General features: G+C 38.4%; 1 protein-coding gene across 7 annotated transcripts in view; it reads right to left on the reverse strand.

The window, feature by feature from the left end:
• The window catches only part of UBE2H (ubiquitin conjugating enzyme E2 H), a 98,582-nt gene that overhangs the window by 47,367 nt on the left and 31,722 nt on the right, over positions 1–19,493 (reverse strand). For 2 of the 7 annotated variants that reach the window (XM_070265064.1, XM_070265063.1), the window contains one exon: positions 5,455–5,500. The exons of the other annotated variants lie outside the window; for them this stretch is intronic. The gene's annotated coding sequence lies outside the window, so the exon portion shown is untranslated. The remainder of the gene's footprint in view (positions 1–5,454; positions 5,501–19,493) is intronic. 7 annotated transcript variants of the gene reach the window in all.

Genomic DNA, 19,493 nt, shown 5'->3' on the forward strand with positions numbered 1-19,493 from the left:
ACATTTACTAATTAAAATAAACAATGTCAAGGATTTGCTTCAAAATAATCCAAAGTGGGTAGAGTTAGGAGAAAGAGGTATAGAAGAAATGGTATTATAGGAGCTGGCCCATGGCCTAAGTGGTTAAGTTTGGTGCACACCACTTTGGCAGCCCAGGTTTGGTTCCCAGGTGCAGACCTACACTACTCATCAGCAGCCATGCTATGGCAGTGACCCACATACAAAATAGAGCAAGACTGGCACAGATGTTAGCTCAGGGCAAATCTTCCTCAGCAAAAAAAGCAGAAGAAGAAATGGTATTAGCCTTGAGTTGATAATTACTGAATCTGAGTGATGGGTACATGGGAATTCATTATATGTTCTACTTTTGTTTATGTTTGAAATTTTCCATAATAAAGTTCTAAAAAAATTAATAATGTAGTCAGTCATCATCAGAACTTTAGCATTTAACAAGCATAACAGTTTAGAAGAACTCAGCTCCTACAGCACCCTTAAGAGCTCATGAAACAATCCAACATTTTCCTGAGGTCCAATACTCAGTCTGAGGAAGAAAAAAATAGCAAGTGATCCAGTATTCAAGAAAACAAAGACTTCCTATTGAAGAGAAGAATACTCTGCCAAGATAGTAAATCAACAGCTGACATCCTAGAAGAATCAAATTTAAGTGGATTCAAAAGGACATCTAAGAAAAATCTAACCGCAGTGAAGGAAGATGAGCATGGCTTTTGCATACCCATGAAAATTAGCCTCTGGGAAAAATAATAATTATAGATATTTAAATTATAAGTAAAGCAAAATGGTCATGTGTAATAGCAAAGGCTCCTGGGTGAGATGAAAGTTTAAACTTTTCAAAAAAGGTTCTTAAATGTTTGTGTTCTTCATATTAGGAGGAAGGAGGACTTTTATTCAAAGGAGAAATAATAAAAAATAGCAGAAATAAAAGCTTTGAGAAAATAAGCATTGGAAAAAGGATGAAAGGCAGTAATAGGGAGGAAAAAAGGCGTCTACCAGTGATGAAATACATATAGATAAAGAATGAGGATATACTTTTATTCATTTATCTCAATTTGGGAAGCAATAATATAATGCCAAGAGCAATCAACAAAACAATATATACATGTCATATCTCCTAAACTCAGGCAGTTTTATTCCCTGTATCCCTCCAAAAAATATTCTGAGCTTTCCACATGAATTAATAGTAATCCATTAAGCTGAACTATGGGGAACAGAGCACTGGTTTGGATCCTGGGCGCGGACATGGCACTGCTCGTTAGGCCAGGCTGAGGTGGCATCCCACATGTCACAACTAGAAGGACCCAACTGAAAATATACAACTATGTACTGGGGGGATTTGGGGAGAAAAAGCAGGGGAAAAAAAAATTGTCAACAGTTGTTAGCTTAGGTGCCAATCTTTAAAAAAAAAAAAAAAAGTTGGTTTACTAAATATTCTATACACTTCCCACATAAGTGCCATTAGGCAAACAAAAACTACTCTTAAACAGAGCCTGCCTTCAAGAAGCTTAAAGTTTAGAAAGGGAGCATGAGATCTGTATATTAAGGAGTACATGCAAAAAAAAAAAAAAGAATTTACATAAAGTGCTACTAAAGCCTAGAGTAAGAAAAGATCTGGTGGTTAGAGACAGAAATGGTTTGCTATAGAAGGCAAGGATTTACACAGCCTTAAGAACACAGTGATTTGGATGGGTAGAGGTGGGAAGAAGGCATTTAAAGCAAAGACAGAAAAGCACAGGATAAGTCCAGAGAATAGGGACCACTGTATTTTTATTTTGATAAGTGGACTACGGGGAGTATTAGAAAGTAGGCCAAGACCAGATTACAAAGGGCCTCGAAGCATGGATTTATCCGGTGAACAGAGAGACAGTTGGTATTTCTATGCACAGTGCAACATAACTGTGCTTTACAAAGATAACCAAGCTGTGTTGTGTAACTGACGGTGTGATAAATAGAGTGAAAGCAAAAGAGGAGAAAAGAAACATTCAAGGCCTCAACTAAGGTAACAGTTATGGGAATTATGGGAGAGATAAAATGGAGACTCCCAGGCTTTGCAACTGCCTAGAGATCGCACAGCCAGTAAAAAGTGCCAGCATTGCTAGAATATCTCATTTTCATGAGAAACCAAAAACCTAGATTTCTAGGTCAATCTCCTAATTTCTAAAGGTAAACAAAGCACATATGCTCCAACGTGTCTCTCTCTCTCAGTGAAGCCTTCTGGGACCACCTTATTTATAACGACATACTGCTCCTTTCCCACCAACTAATATACCAGATATTTTACTTTATTTGGTTTATTACTTCTCTCCTCCTACTACAATGCAAGCTCCGTAAGGGCAGGGATTGTCTTTTTTGTTCACCGCTGCATTCCTAGAACCTAGAAGAATACCTGGCACATAGTAGGTACTCAACCAATATGTATAAAATGAAAACATGAATGAAGCTGCAAGACATGCACAGCCTGAAGCTGCTTGTCTGAGAGCTAAGTACAGTTTTAGCCTGTCAGACAGGTGAGGTGATACTGTTAAGGATAAAGTGGAACACAGGACAGAGGAAAGTAGTTTTTTATGGAAGACACTAAGTTCAGTTTTGAACACGCTAAATTTAACATATAAATGGATAAACCAAGCAGCGATATATTATAAGCAGTTGGAAAACTCGTGATTTAAAAGGCACCACCCGTAAATCATTTAACTCTGAGCCTGTTTCCTAATCTCTAAAAGAAAAGGGGGGAGGAGATGGGAAGGGGTTACTATCCCACTTATAGGATTTTTGAGGGTGAAATGAAGTATCTACAAAGGTACCTGGCCCAGCATCTGACACAACAGAAACTCAATTTTTTTAAATGTAAAATAAATATACAAAACTCTAAATTTCTACACGACTAAAATTTACTTAAGCAACACTTTTATTGGATCTGAAAAATTAAGTTTTCTTCTACATTCTTAAGCAGAATACTAAAAAACAAAAACACCCTTTCTTGATGTTAAGTCATCATTATGAATAATAGTTGCTATACAGCACTACAAAATACAATGATACCCTTAGGAATTAATAGGGTATAAACTTATTTCCTGAAATAGAAATTTCCCATACTGTTATATGCTGAAGAGATTGGCAGGTTCTTTCCCTAGTTTCTCTTGCATCTTTAGCTAGGTTTGAGAGCTGTCACTGAGCTACCGTCCCTTAAAATGTACCGAAGGTGGGTTATAAAAATCAGAAAACCAAAGTTCATGAAATTTTATTTAAAAGAATAAGAGTAAACACATTCTAAGAAAGACATTCTCCAATACATAGAATACATAATTTTTAGCTGTTTGTTTGCAGGTTTACAACTAAGTTAGTTGGATGAAGCTGCCAAACCACCTCTGAGTGAGGGAGGTATCACTTATTTAAAAATAGCCTTTTCAAAATAAATATGTATTGCCCAAAAGTAAGTAAAGGAAAAAAGTTTGACAACTTACTATGATACACTGAACACTTAAAAGACTCATTATCTAAGGGGTAAAAATTAGCAAGTATTTTAAAATTTTACAGAGATAGTCAAAAAATTTAGTTAAACAGGTAAGAGTAAGGTTAAACAGCAAGCATGCTCATTACCAGCCAGCAGACTATAAATCACACTGGCCTTAGGAGAGAGTGTTTTCCTCAAGTGTTATACTTTCATTTAAAGCTTCCATGTCAGAAACCAAAGTAAACACTGGCAAGATCTAAGTAAATGTTATTTTTTCAAATGGGAAAATCATTATAACTTAGTTCTCCCCTGGATGCATTATCTGCTACCAGAATCCCAAAAAATAAAAAATTCAAAAAAAATTAAGAGTCATAAGTTATGGAAAATATTTTTTTCAAATAGGTTTTAGAAAAAGGAAGTGTATCAGAAAGATATATAGGAAATCTAGGCCCCATTCTATCCTCAACAAAATGTTTTATAAAGCAGATTTACAAAATCAGATAGCCAGTTCCAGAAAAAGTGAGAAAGAGAGAAAAGCAAAGGGAAATATGGAAAAATAATGATGCCATCTTGAGACCAAGGTAACACAGTCAAAACAGAAATAAGATTTATATTTTCTAAAAAGTTCAAATTCCACTTAAGCACCTCAAAATATTAGAAGACTATCAATGAAATAGAAACAGTTCTTTAATAAACAAACTCCACTGCTTTGCTCTTTTATGGCAGCAGTGTATTTTGTTTACTTTTAACTGAAAATGCACAAATCCACATACATAAATTAATGGTATATACCTAATTAAACAGTATACTACTCTTAAATAACTCAAAGGGTAAGGAAAAGCTTGATTTTCACAATTTGGTTTGTAATAGCTTGATTCAAAGGTAAAACCTACAGTATGTTAAAAATAAATCAATTTCCCAAAGAATTGCTTATATTCTTAAGTGTGATAATGGCATTATGGTTATTCAAGAAAATGTCCATATTTTTAAGAGGGTTCTACTGATATATGTGTTAAATGACAACAATTTCTGGGATCTGCCTTAAAATATTTCAGAAAGAAAGAAAAATAGATGTGTGAGGAAATACAGATAATTGCAAAATCTTAATCTGCGTGATGGGGATTCATTAAACTAATCTTTAATTTTGTGTATACTTGAAAAATTTCATAATAAAAATAAATTATTTACATTTAATTTCCAATACCTATTATTCTTTTTGTTTAATCAGAAGACTGTACGGTTATCCCTCAGTATCCTTAGGGGATTGGTTCCAGGACCTTCTGCAGATACCAAAATCTGTGGATGCTCAAGTCCTTTATATAAAATGGCATAGTACTGGCATATAATCTATGCACATCCTCCCGTATACTTTAAAGCACCTCCTGATTAGTTATAATACCTAATACAGTGTAATGCTATGTAAATAATTGGTCCACCTTATTGTTTAGGGAATACTAACAACAAAAAAAGCCTGTCTATGTTCAGTACAGATGCGACCATCGTAGGTCTTTTGATCCACGGTTGGTTGAATCCACAGAGAAAAAACTTGAGAAAAGATTTGCAAGATTCTCAAAACACAAGACACACCAGAGACATAAAGTCCACAATGAAAATCCAAACAAATGATCAGGAAAAAGTGTTAAAAAAATTTTTTTTTGAAAAATTTTAGAAGGTAAGACACATTAAAAGATACTGGGACTAATTACAACTTCCAGTTTCCTGTCCTCAGTATGAGGCAGAGGAAACCACTGTCCATGCATCAGAAAAACGGAAAGAACCCTGTCATTCCAAAGTCAGACTACCTAATCACAGTAGGCTGGAGAAGAAAAACGAACCAATCACAACCTTAAGGATGACAATAGTACCTGAACTTGAGAACTTTGAAGTGATAGGCAACATATAATTTCCCCATAAATGATATGGAAACATGTAAACAAACAGTCAGGTGGCGCTCTGGAAAATCCTAATGGAAGCATCTATCTCCTTACCTCCCCTTCTGGGCTGTATGCTTCTTCGCTGTACCATCCACAGTGCCTAGGACAAAGCGCATTATGAAGCGGCTTCTAAGTACTACTACTAAGCTAAATTTAATAAGGCTTTATGGAATATCTATACAGTGTATTTGGTATTCACATTTCCAATGTTCTTCTCTTCTCTGAAAATCTCTGAGAACTTTACTTCCTTCATTTGTTTTAAACACAGTAGATCAGTTTTTACTCTAACACCTGACACACAGACTGCAATGACACTCAATGAAAACAGAATTAAGCTGAGGGTTTAATAAGCCCTACCCAAGATGTTCCAATCAAGGTATATGTAAATCAGTCACAGTATGCGGTGACATTTTAAAGGAAATATTTTCTTTGGCACTCTCCCAGTTACATGTAGTATATTACAACTGCAAAGTGATATGTACAAATTAATTAATACCAAGCAGTGGTACCCATTCAGCAGATGAAGATTATGGAAGACTGAAAAACGATGGATTGCAGAAAAAGAGTAGGGGGAGATCTTAGACATGTGGTCATCCTCTTCTCTGTATAGAACAGTCAACTCATCTTGAAGTCATGGAGCTAATTACCAAAAGACCCAGGTCAGCAACACAGGCCACGGCTTTTCTTCCTTCTCTTCTCCGTACTGGCTAATTATGAGTTTGTGTCCCATCATAATTTTATGACTTCATAATTTCAAGGAGAATTTCTTAACACTCTTTAAAATTCAAATACAAATGCCTGTAAGCCCAGAGGAAAGGGGGGAAAGATACACACATGCACATACAATTGGTTCGCCCTTACAAATCACTGCTCTAAAGCTCTGGTGACAGTGCCTCTTCACTCCCCAGTTCTCCTCCAGAACGTGAATGCCTGCTGTTCTCTTTATAACCCCATGTTCATTAGATATAGCAAATACTAATAACTTAACCTTGATTTCATAAAAATTATAAAGGGACAGAGAGCAGCACAGACTCAGGCTTTTTGAAGCAATACATGTGCAAAAGGGTTACAAGTTCAAGACCATTGTCACGATTTTACACCGAAAAAAGTAGAACTACAGATGAATATACTGGACAGAAGGATAAATTAAAGCATGACCTACCGTGTAGAGAATTTTGGATTCCAAAACAAATGAATATGCCTTTATTTATTGAGCCCAGTTTCCATTATGAGAGGTAGTAGCAATTATCTGTTGGAAATTTAATAGAGGCCTGGATAAAGTGTTTAAAAAAAGGATTAAAAAGTAATCTAAAGTGATATGGAAAATAGCAGTGTCGTCTTGATTGAAATTCTGCTTAAAAACCATAGGAAAGAGTAGTTTGCAGGCAAATATCCTATTTGATACGTTCAAGGACCTATCACAAACTGCCTTTACTATCTTCACGAATAATTGGGATGAAAGCACTGGGGTGAAAACTTTCAACAGAAACCAGAATGTTGCTTTTTTAAAGAAATTCATAGTGAAAAAAAGCAAAAGAAAAGAAATTTTAAGACAGAAAAGAAGTTTCTTTTAAAGAAACACCCTACCACAAGAAAATAACTCCAATATGATCAAATAAGCAGAAAACCCTGGAAAGTCAAGAGATGTGAGGTGAAAGTGGACTGTAAACTAGGTGTGCAATGTGATACAACAACCAGAGTGATTCAAGCTATTTTAAGCAACATAAAAGTAACAGGTGCTAGAGCTGAGAAAGGAAGCTTTCTTGCCACGCCAGTCAGACTGCTAGCTCAAGACCAGTATCGACGATTAACACACAGTAAGAAATGGGTTGTCAGGTACAATTAAGAGATATGGAAGTGATGAGTAAGTGACATGGAAGCTTATCACTTTAGCCTAATAATTTAAAGTAAACAGAAGTCTGAGATTTAAATATGCATAAACAGTAAGAGAATAAAGGCTGTATTGTTATGAGGTGCTGGAAGGAAATTAAAAATTAAGTTTCTGACAAGGAATGCTTCCTGACTAATTAAATAATGTGAAAAAAATCAAAGCTATTTAGCAAAACCAGAAAAAACAAATCTAGACGCAACAGTGGGAGTATATATAGTAAGAAAATTTGGCATTCAAAAGGTGACAAAACTATTAGGTTTCCCTCTCTTGTGTTTGTACCATGGGGACAAGTAGGACTGATAGGCTCAGGTGCCACTAAGTGAGACAAACAGTTCGCTGGTGCCACAATCAGAGGGCAGAGTGCAGTTCTGAGAACACTTTTCAATACAACTAAATAACCTCATCTGGGGAAGTACTGAGTTTTAGGCTTTTAAAAAAATCGCCTTTTAAAATGTGAGTGGTCCTAATACAGCCTTCCCATCTGCCCTCTCTCCAGCCCCTCTGCCCAGATATTACCATTGTTTGTGTGCTTTATATAGAAATGTTTATATATACACACACATTCACATCATCACAGACACACAGGTTTAAACTGTTCTAGAAACACCTTTCTCCATATTATATGTGGAGGACATCTTCCTTTATCAGTACATACAGGTCTAAGGTCCTTTTAAAAAGATGCCTGTACAATAGTGATGTACCATAATTTAACTAAGTACCCACTAGTGAACAGGTGGGTTGTTGTCAGGTTTTTGCCATTACAATGTTACAATGAACATCTCAGTATGCATAGTCTCTCACTAAACTTTCTCAGTTTCTGTTTGCAATTTCTAAAGTGGAACTTTTGAGTCAAAGGGCTATATAGTTAATTTTGATAAATAGTGCCTAAATGTCCTTCAAAAAGGCTGCATAGAGTGACTTTCTTTTTCTTTTTTTCTTCGCAGGGAAAGATTCGCCCTGAGCTAACTTCTGTTGCCAATCTTCCTCCTCTTTTTTTTTTTTTCCCCTCCCCAAAGCCCCAGTACACAGTTGTATATTCTAGTTGTAAGTCCTTTTAGTTCTTTCTATGTGAACCTCCACCACAGCATGGCTACTGACAGACGAGTGGTGTGATTCTGCAACCTGGAAGTGAACCCAGACTGCCAAAGTGGCGAGCGCCAAACTTTAACCACTAGTCCATCAGGGCTGGCTCACATACAGTTATTTTCTAACCACCATCATATGAGCCAAGCTGTTTTCCTCATACTCTTATCAAATTAAAGCTTTTATAGTGAAAAAAAGTTCATCTTTAAACACTTCTGCAATTGCTATCTGCACTTCAAACTACCCAGTGCTTTTTTCTCTCATGCTGTTCATCACTTCAACTGCAGCCCAGGCTGGGTCACCTGCTTTCTTGTGTCTCTAACACAACACCTGCACGAGAAGGTGGCTCTCTAGGATTCATGAACAAAAACACACTAGGATACAAAGCACCTTTCATGAACTACCTCAAAGACAAGACTAGCCAATTAAATCTCACTTAATTCATTAGCTAGGTTAACTCCATGGCATCACTCAATTAAAAGATAGAAATAGTATCCTACCTACTTCTCTAAACATTTAAAGTATCTGTACTTCTAAATCTATGCCCCAAACAGGACATGAGGTTAATTTCATATGTCTTGAGTGGATCTAGTATTTTAAATAGCTCCTTAGACCAAACTACTTATGCTATTATAGCATACAAAATAATGAATTCTGACAAAAGAATTATAGACTTGAATCCCTCAACAACAGACATTCAACTTTTAAAGAAATACATTAGTCTCCAATTTACTAAAAGCCATAGAGTTTACACTTGACTACTTAAAACAAATGAGGGATCTTGTAGAAAATAATTCAAATATATGAAATGGTATTTACTTTCCACATATCTAAATAGCATTCTTATGTATTATTTGATCTTCTAGTTTCAAATATTATCAAATGACTTTCTCACTATGGAATATCAGGATTTTCACCTTTACCCCCACATTTCCTCTCCCTATCCATGGAATATTGTTATATTACCACTGCTAGTCAAATTGATATTCAGTTTTTTTCTCTTATTTTTTCCCAAAGGAAATAATCACTGCCTTAAAAAACTAAGCAACGAAGAACCCAATGTAACTATCATTAATTTGTCCCTCAACTATGACAGAACTGTCTCAACAAGTTTAAACACATCAAGATGAATATTTGTATTTGAGTGTTTTCCTCCCCCAAATTTACCTTTCTCACTTTTGAGCGTGATCAGGTAGCATGCATTCCCTAAGCACATGCTGGCTAGATGGCACAGGAAGGGGACTCATGAATATGCCAGCTGACAGAGGCAGCCAGACAGGGATCAATACTTGACTGCAATCTGCCCAAAAGTACTTAAGAATTTTTCTGTTAAAAAGGAACCAGTAACATCACTTAAAAAGAACCAGAAGTATTCAATATCAGCATTGTCTAGACAGTAAAATCCAGGACTAAAGAGTCACATGTTGGAGACTCACAGAGGACAGCAAAGAAGTCCTACCCAACCACCTCTCTGCCACTTAGTTTTACACAATCACCCAGTTTAGAGTTCCCTTTCCCCAAAGGAAGAGGGTTCTTTTCCAAGAACAGAAATTTCACAGTAAGTCTGGAATTCTAGTGGTTAGAGAGTGGGTTCATTAGTTTGAATCTCAGCTTGATCATTTACTTGCCATATGGTCTTGAGCAGGTCACTTAACCTCTCTGTGCCTTGGTTCTCTTCAATGTAAAAGGGAGTAATAGTAAATATATTAACAGGATTAAGGAAAGGCTCAGTATTTACTATTATCACTAATTTTCCAAAAACAGTATCCTCAGATTTAAAGAGGGTACATCTATTAGTTTAAACTACCTTAGTTACAAACCTATAAAGCTGAAATTACATCTCTTCAATCTTGAGAAAAGTAAGTGACTTTTTATCTTTAATATGCTTAGGTCCTTATTATACTGATGTTATCAATTGCTAATGAGGGGTTTATTAACCTATAACTTATTCTAAAGAGAGCCTTCAGCACAACTTCTGTGCTGGTGCAGCCCTTTCCCGATGTTTTAAATTGCTTCTTCCACTTTTTAGTCACAAATATTAACACAGGTAGCCCTTTTAGAACTTACAATGTGATGAGCACAGTTCTAAGCCTTTTGTACTAACTCATAACCCTCAAAACAGCCCAGGGAGACAAGTGATTACTACAAAGACAGGTTAAGTAACCCGCTCAGGTTCACACAGCCAATAAGGTATAGAGCTAGAGTGGGTACCCAGGCAGTCTAGGTCAAGTCTGTGCTCTTAGCTACCCTACACTGCCTCTCTACATAGACCACAGAGCTTTTGGAGAGGCGTGTAGCACACTCAGACTTGTGCTGGTTTAGAGAGATTAACTGCAGAGAGACTGCAGGGAGACAGTGGTGGGAGAAAGGCCAGCTGGGGTCTGATGAACAAGGACAGGTAAGAGCTGACAGGCAGCAAAGGGCTGGGAGAGAAAGCCACATTTCAATAAGATTTCTAAGAATTAAAAGAACTTCATGACTAATTGTATATGAGGGAGAGAGATGACTCAAGATTATCTGGTATTTCCAATCTGATAGATGAGGTAGAGGACACTGTTCTAACAAAAAACCAAAAGGGAAAGCAAGACAAGGAGCAGGTTGGGGATGGGGTAGATAAGAGCAATACAGGACATTTAAGTGTAAGGTGATGAGACACCAAATAATTGTCCAATAGACAACATTAAGTAATACGCCCCCATTTTTTATCTAGCCCTACACTTCTTTAAAAGTAGGATCTTTAAAAAGGAGATGGGACACATAAAAGGTTCTAAGTAAATGCTGAACGAATGAATAAAACACAACCTCAGATTAACTAGCTTAAGAAATTATTAAATAACTAACTTAGAGGTCCCTCCACAAAATCTCTGTTCCTCCGGTAAGAGTTAGGGAGGGTCTATGGGACGGTGGAAGGCTTTGGAGTGGAGCATACCTGGGTTTGAGACCCAGCTCCACCACTTCCTAAGTAAGTAACCTAGGACCTAGCTACTCAAGGTGGTTGGCTTGTTAGAAATGCAGAAACTGGGCTCCATTCCAGACTAAGTGAATCCGAATCTGCATTTTAAGATCCCCCAGCAACTAGAATGCACAGAAGTTTGAGAAGCACCAGCGCAGAGCACGTGAAATGTTCTCTAACTCCTGCTTTCTACCCCCATTTACAAAAGTCAGGATAATCATATTTACCCCACAGGATAGCTGAAGATTAACAGGTGCCAAGTGTTCACCAAGCCTCTACCATGAGATTTCAGTCTTACATATGTTACTTCATTTAATCCCCTCAACAACCCTACTGTGCAGGTATTTTTTCCATTATAAAGATGGAAGATATAAAGATATAAAGAAATGGCCAGTCTGCAACACTTTCCAAGCTAAGATTGTTGGCAAGTAGTGGAGCTACCACTCATTGTCTCTCTACTCAACATTCTGCTTCCGATTAAGCCAAATAATGTTTGTGCAACCTAGGGCAGTGAACGGCAGAAAACAGGTTTGTGAAAAGGGAAGGAGAGGAGTCTTCCATCGAAACAATAGTTTAAAATAAGTTAACACATCAATGAACGTAATTCAAAAACTGTACTCATATAAGTTTAAATGACTCAGCTGTGCTTATTCTGAATTGGTTTTCAGATGAGGATATCACATTAAATTAACAGTATTTATCTCAACAGTTGTGCTGAATAGTTAGTAGCTCAACCAGCAGAAAATAATGATGGTCAATAAGACTAAGTGAAAATTCTCAATATGATACAGAAGGCTTATGTGGCTATATTACAGGTTTCCTAGGGATAGAAATTTAGGCATGGAAAGGAACTTCCTAAGAGTATCTGGCCTATTGTAGGATACATTTCACATAAAACTGAAATTCCAGGTTTTCTTTCAGTTATTATTTGTGAAAATTAACTACCAGAAAGGAATATGCAAAATGAACATTTAGAATCACAAATTCTAACAGATAATCAAGTACTAGTTCCAAATAAATCTTAACCTACATGAATCACTGTATCAAAGTCTAATTTCACTCATCCAAGCCCAAAATATGACTGGCACAGTATATTCATGCCAGATTCTTTTTTTTAAATAGTTTCCCAAAGTTGCATTTTTTTAAGATTGGCCCTGAGCTAACATCTGTTACCAATCTTTTCTCTTCTTCTTCTTCTTCTCCTCTTCCCCAAAGCCCCCCAGTACGTAGTTGTATACACTAGTTGTAGGTCCTTCTAGCTCTATTATGTGGAACGCAGTCTCAGCATGGCTTGATGAGCAGTGCTAGGTCCACGTCCAGGATCTAAACCGGCGAAATCCTAGGCCACCAAAGTAGAGTGCACGAACTTAACCACTCGGCCACGGGACTGGCCTCTCATGCCACATTCTTCCTCCTAGCCTTTCCAGCCACAGTGGTCTTTCATTTCCTGAAACATAATAAGCTCTCACCTTCCTCAGGGCCTTTGTGATGGCTACTTCCGACTAGCCCTGACTTTCCTGTTTCTACAGATAGCTTGCTGATTCTTATCCTTTATGGTGTGTCTTAAATGACACTTCCTCAGAGATCTTTCTGATTGTCTAGAAGTACACACCCCAACAACCCCCTAAATATTCTCTACTTCAGCCTATTGTACACTTCCTTGTAGGTCTTACCATAGGTACTATATTGTCTGTTTACATCTTCCCTCACCTCCAACAAAATTCAAGTTCCAAGAGGACAGGGAATGGATCTGACTTGTTCTTTATCTGGCATATAGTGGGTGTTCAACAAAGACTGATTAAGCGAGTAACATGAATGGGTGCCAGGCACTGCTAGACAGTGGGATCTGGAAGTGAGAGTGCCTGCCCTTGGACAGCTCAAGTTCTAATGGGGAAACGGATAAACAAACAATTACCAAACAGTGAAATATATGTGTGTTACAATAAGGGTTACCCAGAGGGTGCTAAAGAGGCATACCAAGGGTGCTCGATACCCAGGGGGGTGGGGAAGGGGAAAGGGTGTTTCAGGAGGTAGTGATGCCAGTGGAACGCAAGGGGGAGATTAGCCTTTTGTTCTTATGTTTCAGCTACAATGAAATCTTCTCCAAACACATGAACTAAGATGGCCCTCAAAGTTCAACTTGAGATCAACACATAATGACAGAAGAGAGGAGTGAAAGCCATTTGAAAGAGAAAGCTTGATTTCTGTGTAGCAAGATTTAAGCAGACCCAAAACGAATGTCTTCATATATATAAAGAAACATGGAATCCAACAGCAAGGGTCTGCCCTGCAGTCACTGAAGAAGAACTAAAAAGAGAAAGGCCAGCAGGGGCCAATAAAGCAACTGGGCAGGGGAGGAGGACCTTTGCTCATAGACATGAGTTTTCTGGTCACGAGGGATCTCCCTATTATGAGACGGTGGCACCATTTAATTATGGCCATTACACACGTGATTCATCTGTTTGCTTCTGTTCTGATTCCTTCTCAGATAACCTATGGGCTCCCAGCTGTGTGTACCTAAAGGGAAGGAACACATTAGTACACACTGAAAATTACATACTGGCTTTCCAATTTTACCTCTCAAACTCATGAGTTTGGTTAATCTGAGGCCAGGGAAGTGGACCTGCTCTTAATTCACTAACTAAATAGTTGGGGGTGAGGGAGCCCCCCTCCCAACAAAGGATAAGGTTAGCCTGATTTCAAACTGAGAGAAGGAAAAGGATTTAAAAGAAATGTTTGAGGTGGATCTGACAGATACAGAAGGTGCAGGAAGAGGGTGAAGCCAATCATCCAAGGTTTTAGGCTTCAGTGATCTGGGGATGGCAATACCACTCAGCAAGAGAGCAACAGCAATAAGAGGGGCAAGACTTATAGAGAGATGTCCCATTTGGGACATGCTGAATCTGTGGTCTCTGAAGGGCAGCTACGTGGAGATGTCCAGTAGGCATCTGGCCATCTAAGACTGGAACAAAAGAGACAAGGAATTTTGAAATTTTGGAGACACTTGCATTTGGGCAATGATAGATGAAATCACCCAAGAAAAGTGTATCAGCTAACAAGAGATGAAGACCAGTTGTGGAACCTGAGTAAACCCACACTTTAAAGAACAAAAAAAGAGGAACCTGCAAGGTAGGCTGTGAAATAAAGATAGGCATCTAGAATTCCTCTAAATATTTGTTAGGTTATCATTCAATGCCAAATTTCAACAAGTACACCTGCAATTTTTTTTACAGAGAGTACAATTTTTAAAATAAAAAGAAAAACAATTTGCTTATAGTAAAGTTACCCAAAAAGACACAAAAGTTCTTTCAGAATACCATAATATGGCTTCCTGGGACAGGAAGGAAATCAATGAGATACACCCTACTGACTTCTTACCAGTACTTCAAAAAGTGAAATAAGGCTAGTTGAAAGGAACAAAGAATGTTCTTTGGAGACCTACTTTAAATGTTAAAAGCTTGCCAAGAGTTCAAAGTCCGTGATGCTAACTACCTTTGGATGAATTTTCAAGGCAGAGCTAAAAGCTCCAACGTGTACTTTAATGACTTACCACTAGTTTTGAGAGACATTACTACACATTTATACTCCATAACAAACCAAACCTTCCTCTTCCAAGAGGTCTGATACAGCACAGTACTATTCTTCCCAACAGTGTCACTGAGATTGTGACTTACTGAATTGGAAGAGCCACTGAAAAGTTTATTGTCATCGAGAACCATTTATTGTCCCTTTTATTTGAGGAAAGCCAAGTGCTAAAAATTGAGTTGTACATTTCCTACCCTATCATAGTTTACAACTTTATCAGGAAAGACCCAACTACTCCATAAAAAACCTGGGATTTCGGCACAAGTTGCAAAGTTAAGTGCCAAACCGTAGGACCACAGGTGAGATGCAGGAGTAATCACTAAAGACTGGATTGTATAAGAAGAAAAATGGGTGTGAACCAGACTTTTAAGAAAAGGCAAGACAGTCAAGACAAGAAGGAACATGAGGTAACAGGAGTACTGCAGGCAGGGTACAGAAATGAGCAAAGACACAGATGCAGGAACTGTGCTAGGAACCAGCTCAACACTTTTTTTGGAATAAGAGATTTACGTAGGCAGGTAGTAGTCGATAAGGCCAGAGAAGGAGACGACAGGCAAGATGGCAGAGGGGCAGGCTGCAGAATTTTGTACTTTATCCTATGGACAGCACATAACCAGTGATGGTTTTATGCACAGGTGAGTGGTGAAGGCAAAGTAAGATTCTGGAAAAATTAATCTGGTAACTGTGTGTAGAAAGGGTTATAGGGTATCATGACTGTGGTGGAGTATACATTTGTCAAAACTTATCAAAATTATATGCTAAAATTCCTGAATTTTATTGTATTGTATGTAGATTACACATCAGTAAGGCCAATTTTTTTTTTTTAGAATTTTTTGAGGAATAATAGCCCTGAGCTAACATCTGCCGCTAATCCTCCTCTTTTTGCTGAGAAGACTGGCCCTGAGCTCACATCCACGCCCATCTTCCTCTACTTTATATGTGGGACACCTTGATAAGCAGCGCCATGTCCACACCTGGGATCCGAACCAGAAAACCTCAGGCCACTGAAGCAGAGCACATGAATTTAACCACTATGCCATGGGGCCAGCCCAATAAGGCCAATTTTTAAAAAACAAAGGGCAAACGTAAAGACAGGAATGAGATAAGTATTAAAAATGTAGGCTGTAAAAAGAAAAAAATAGAGGTTGTAAAATTCTCAACATTTGATAGCTGAGGTTAATTCAGCAGTGTGCTGAAGCCAGCTGATTATGGCATCTCTTCCCAACTCCAAGTTCAGTGAATCACATAGCCTGAAACCAGTCATGGTGGAGAACTTACACCTCAGAAATCAGCAAATGCTATAAATCAGAGCTTTATCCCCGTGAGGGCAGTTGTTCAACATTCACCAGCACATCACACTATGTCATTTCTATACAAGATCTAGTGTGAATATGGCACTAAATTAAGAGTCCCTCAACATTTTCTTCTAGTTCAAAATAATGACATAGTTCTGAAGCACCTTTTCTTAATCTTACCATCGGCAGATGGTTACCGAAAAAGTATAACATTTAAGACCCTAACATTTTATTAGTTTCAAGAACTAAAGCATGCCTATGAATAAGACAGAAACCTTTGTTTTTGTCTCTCAATCAAGGTTTTCTAACTATTATGTGGTTCCCCTGAGACTAACACCAATTGATGATAATAACACAAAAAATTCCAGCATTCACTCTATTCTAGTGAAGGCTAATTGCATGGGCCTATTATTGGAATATGCTTTCCTAGTTCAAACTAGCTGCATTTCAATAGAGTAAAGAGGGTTTTCTGGAGAAACCCTACTGTGAAAAGATGAACTTTGTCTTAACAACTTTAGTTTAAAAAAACTATTCATTTATAGATGCCTATTTCACATCTCTGAAGCAAAACAGCTCATTTGTTATGTAGATTACTAAGCAGTCACTTAAGAATAAAGAGGTTTCTTCTTTAGAGGCTCCAGCTAACTATCTGCATAGGCTCAATCTCAAAACCAGCAAAGTGTATTTTTAAATATGACAGCAAATAATTGTTTGAACCCTTGGATTTAGCTGCAGAGAAATGTGCACCTCGTTGAAATGTGAACCAGCAAAACGTGCACCATTTTCCAACCCATCTTCCAGGGGCCAACCTGGGGTTCCTCCCAAGAAAGGCTGCCTTTATAGAGCTCCTGGGTCTCTATCTATAAAAGTAAGAAATCAGAGTATAGGAGGAGGGAATGGCAAGAGGTATAGCACGATGATCTGTACAGCAGGTTTCCATGAGTCCTTAACTAACAGACTTAAGTTTTGTTTCAAATGTTAAATCCATTACTTAGAACTCAATGTAATTTCTCACAAATAAAAGCCAGTTTAACTCATTTGTATCTGAGGTACACTACTTTACTTCAGAATATTAATCCTCATCTATACCAATGTTTCTACCAGAAAATATAAATGCATTTGGATTTTTAAATTGAGATGCTAACATCATCATCTGAACCTCGTTGCACCTAGAGCCCCTCTCTCATAGGAAGGGAAATAAGACGAAGAAGAATGGTCATGAAGAACTATGCAATATAATAAGTAGGGTGAGAATATCAGGTGGGAGAAATGAGTGGAAATAGGAAGAAGAAATATAGGTGTCTAACAATCACCAGGATATTGATAGCCCCTGCCCCAGTGATAACTAGGCAGGAAGAGAGGGGGTGGTAGGTGTTCATTACACATGTACACTTTAATGAAGCACCCCCTGAGTTTCTGATCTACACTACAAATTAAGAACCACTGCTCTAGGGAGTGAGTGGCCAGGTCGTGAAGAATACAAGGGGAGAGTTCTGGGCCCCAGGCCTGTCCACTGAGCATTCTTTGTACCACAGACCCTAGCCTAAGTGTTTTTTCTTTTTTGCTACTTTCCTTGGGCTTTTAATTCCCCTGGAGTAGAAATAAGAACCTCTCAAAAAGGAAAGAAAAATGTATGTGTGGCCCCACCTCTTTATTCATAAGTATTTACCATTCTTCAAAATGTCCAGGCCAGATGTACAATGCACAGTTCTAGGCACTGGGGACAAAGGCATAAAAGACAGAGGATCTATCCTCCAAGGAGCAGCTTGAAAGAGGTGGGAGTTGGAGCCACAAGCACACAGCTGACTATCAAGTAGGAACTGCTTCTCTGAGGGGGCCACTAAGGGTGCTATTAAAGCATGCAGGAGACAGGGAAAGTATCTAAGGCAGATACGGAGACTGGAGGGGGAGCGTTCAAGGAAGGCTTTTAGGGAGATGCAGAGCTTGAAGTTAATCCTAAAGAATAAACAAAAGTTGGCCAAAAGAGGAGAAAGGGACTATGTAGGACAGTTAGGAACTGTTCTCTGAGAAGGCTGGTGTGCTGCAGGGGTGGACGCAGCACCACACTGCGGACCTTCATGGCAGGAAGGCACTCTCTCTCTATCCAAACGACTTTTATGCCAAGGTTAGGCATAAGAGCAACTAACAGGCACGGAAGAGCAACTAAGGAGTTTTAAGCAGAAAATGGCAAGATGAGATGTACTAAAAACAAGACCACTCTAGCAGCAAAATGAAAGACAGCCTGGAAGGAGACAGACTAGACACAGGGGGCCCTGAAGTTGTGAAATGATTTGCAACAGTCCAAGACAGACCACAAGGGCCTGAATAAAGCAGCAGTGGTACTGATGGAGACGAGGTGGGGAAGGCAACAGTTTCAAGGGGGCAGAACAAACAGGATGGGGGAAGAGTTAAGGGGACATCCAGATGAGTAAGCGCACACACACAAAAAGACTACAGTCTTGTTTTGGAGGCTGTAGTACTGAAATCAGTCTCACACATGTTAAAGTTTTAGGGGCCTGACGGGATATTCTTGGATAGAAGTTTGGAAGGCAGGCAGCTATACTAATCTAGAGTTGGAAACAATTCAAATGAAGATGTATATATATGAATTATTTTATAGCACAGGATGTGTTACATGAAAAGAAAACTGAGGACGAAGCCCATAGGAAAACCAACTTTTAATAAATCTACATCAACCTTGAGAGAGACGTAGAACCAAGGTAGGGCTTCATAATGAGACAGAATTAAGTATGTGCCGTTAGTCTAGGAGTCCACAAACTATGGCCCATCATCTGTTTTTGTAAATAAAGTTTTACTGTACCACGCCAAGCCCATCCATTTATGTATTGTTGATGGCTGCTCCTGCGCTGCAACAGCAGAGTTGAGTAGTTGCAAAAAAGACTGTATGGCCCACAAAGCCTAAAATATTTACTGTTTGGCCCACCCCTGCTTTAAATCAACAGCCCTTGGGCAAAGTCCACCCCTACTTCTTACCTCAGTTTCTCCATCTGAGAAACAAAAAGTACATGATGTTTGGGGCCAGCCTGGTGGCACAGTGGTTGGGTTTGCACACTCTGCTTCTGTGGCTCAGGGTTCACTGGTTTGGATCCCGGGCACCAACCTACACACCACTCATCAAGCCATGCTGTGGCAGCATCCCTCATGCAAAATAGAGGAAGACTGGCACAAACGTTGGCTCAGGGACAATCTTCCTCACCAAAAAAAAAGGTACATTATGTTTAAATGCAAAAAGAACTTAAAAGTCTTACGAAAGTTGTTAATATCA

This window comes from Equus caballus, chromosome 4 (genome assembly GCF_041296265.1).
Source record: "Equus caballus isolate H_3958 breed thoroughbred chromosome 4, TB-T2T, whole genome shotgun sequence".
NCBI classification, from domain to species: Eukaryota; Metazoa; Chordata; class Mammalia; order Perissodactyla; family Equidae; genus Equus; species Equus caballus.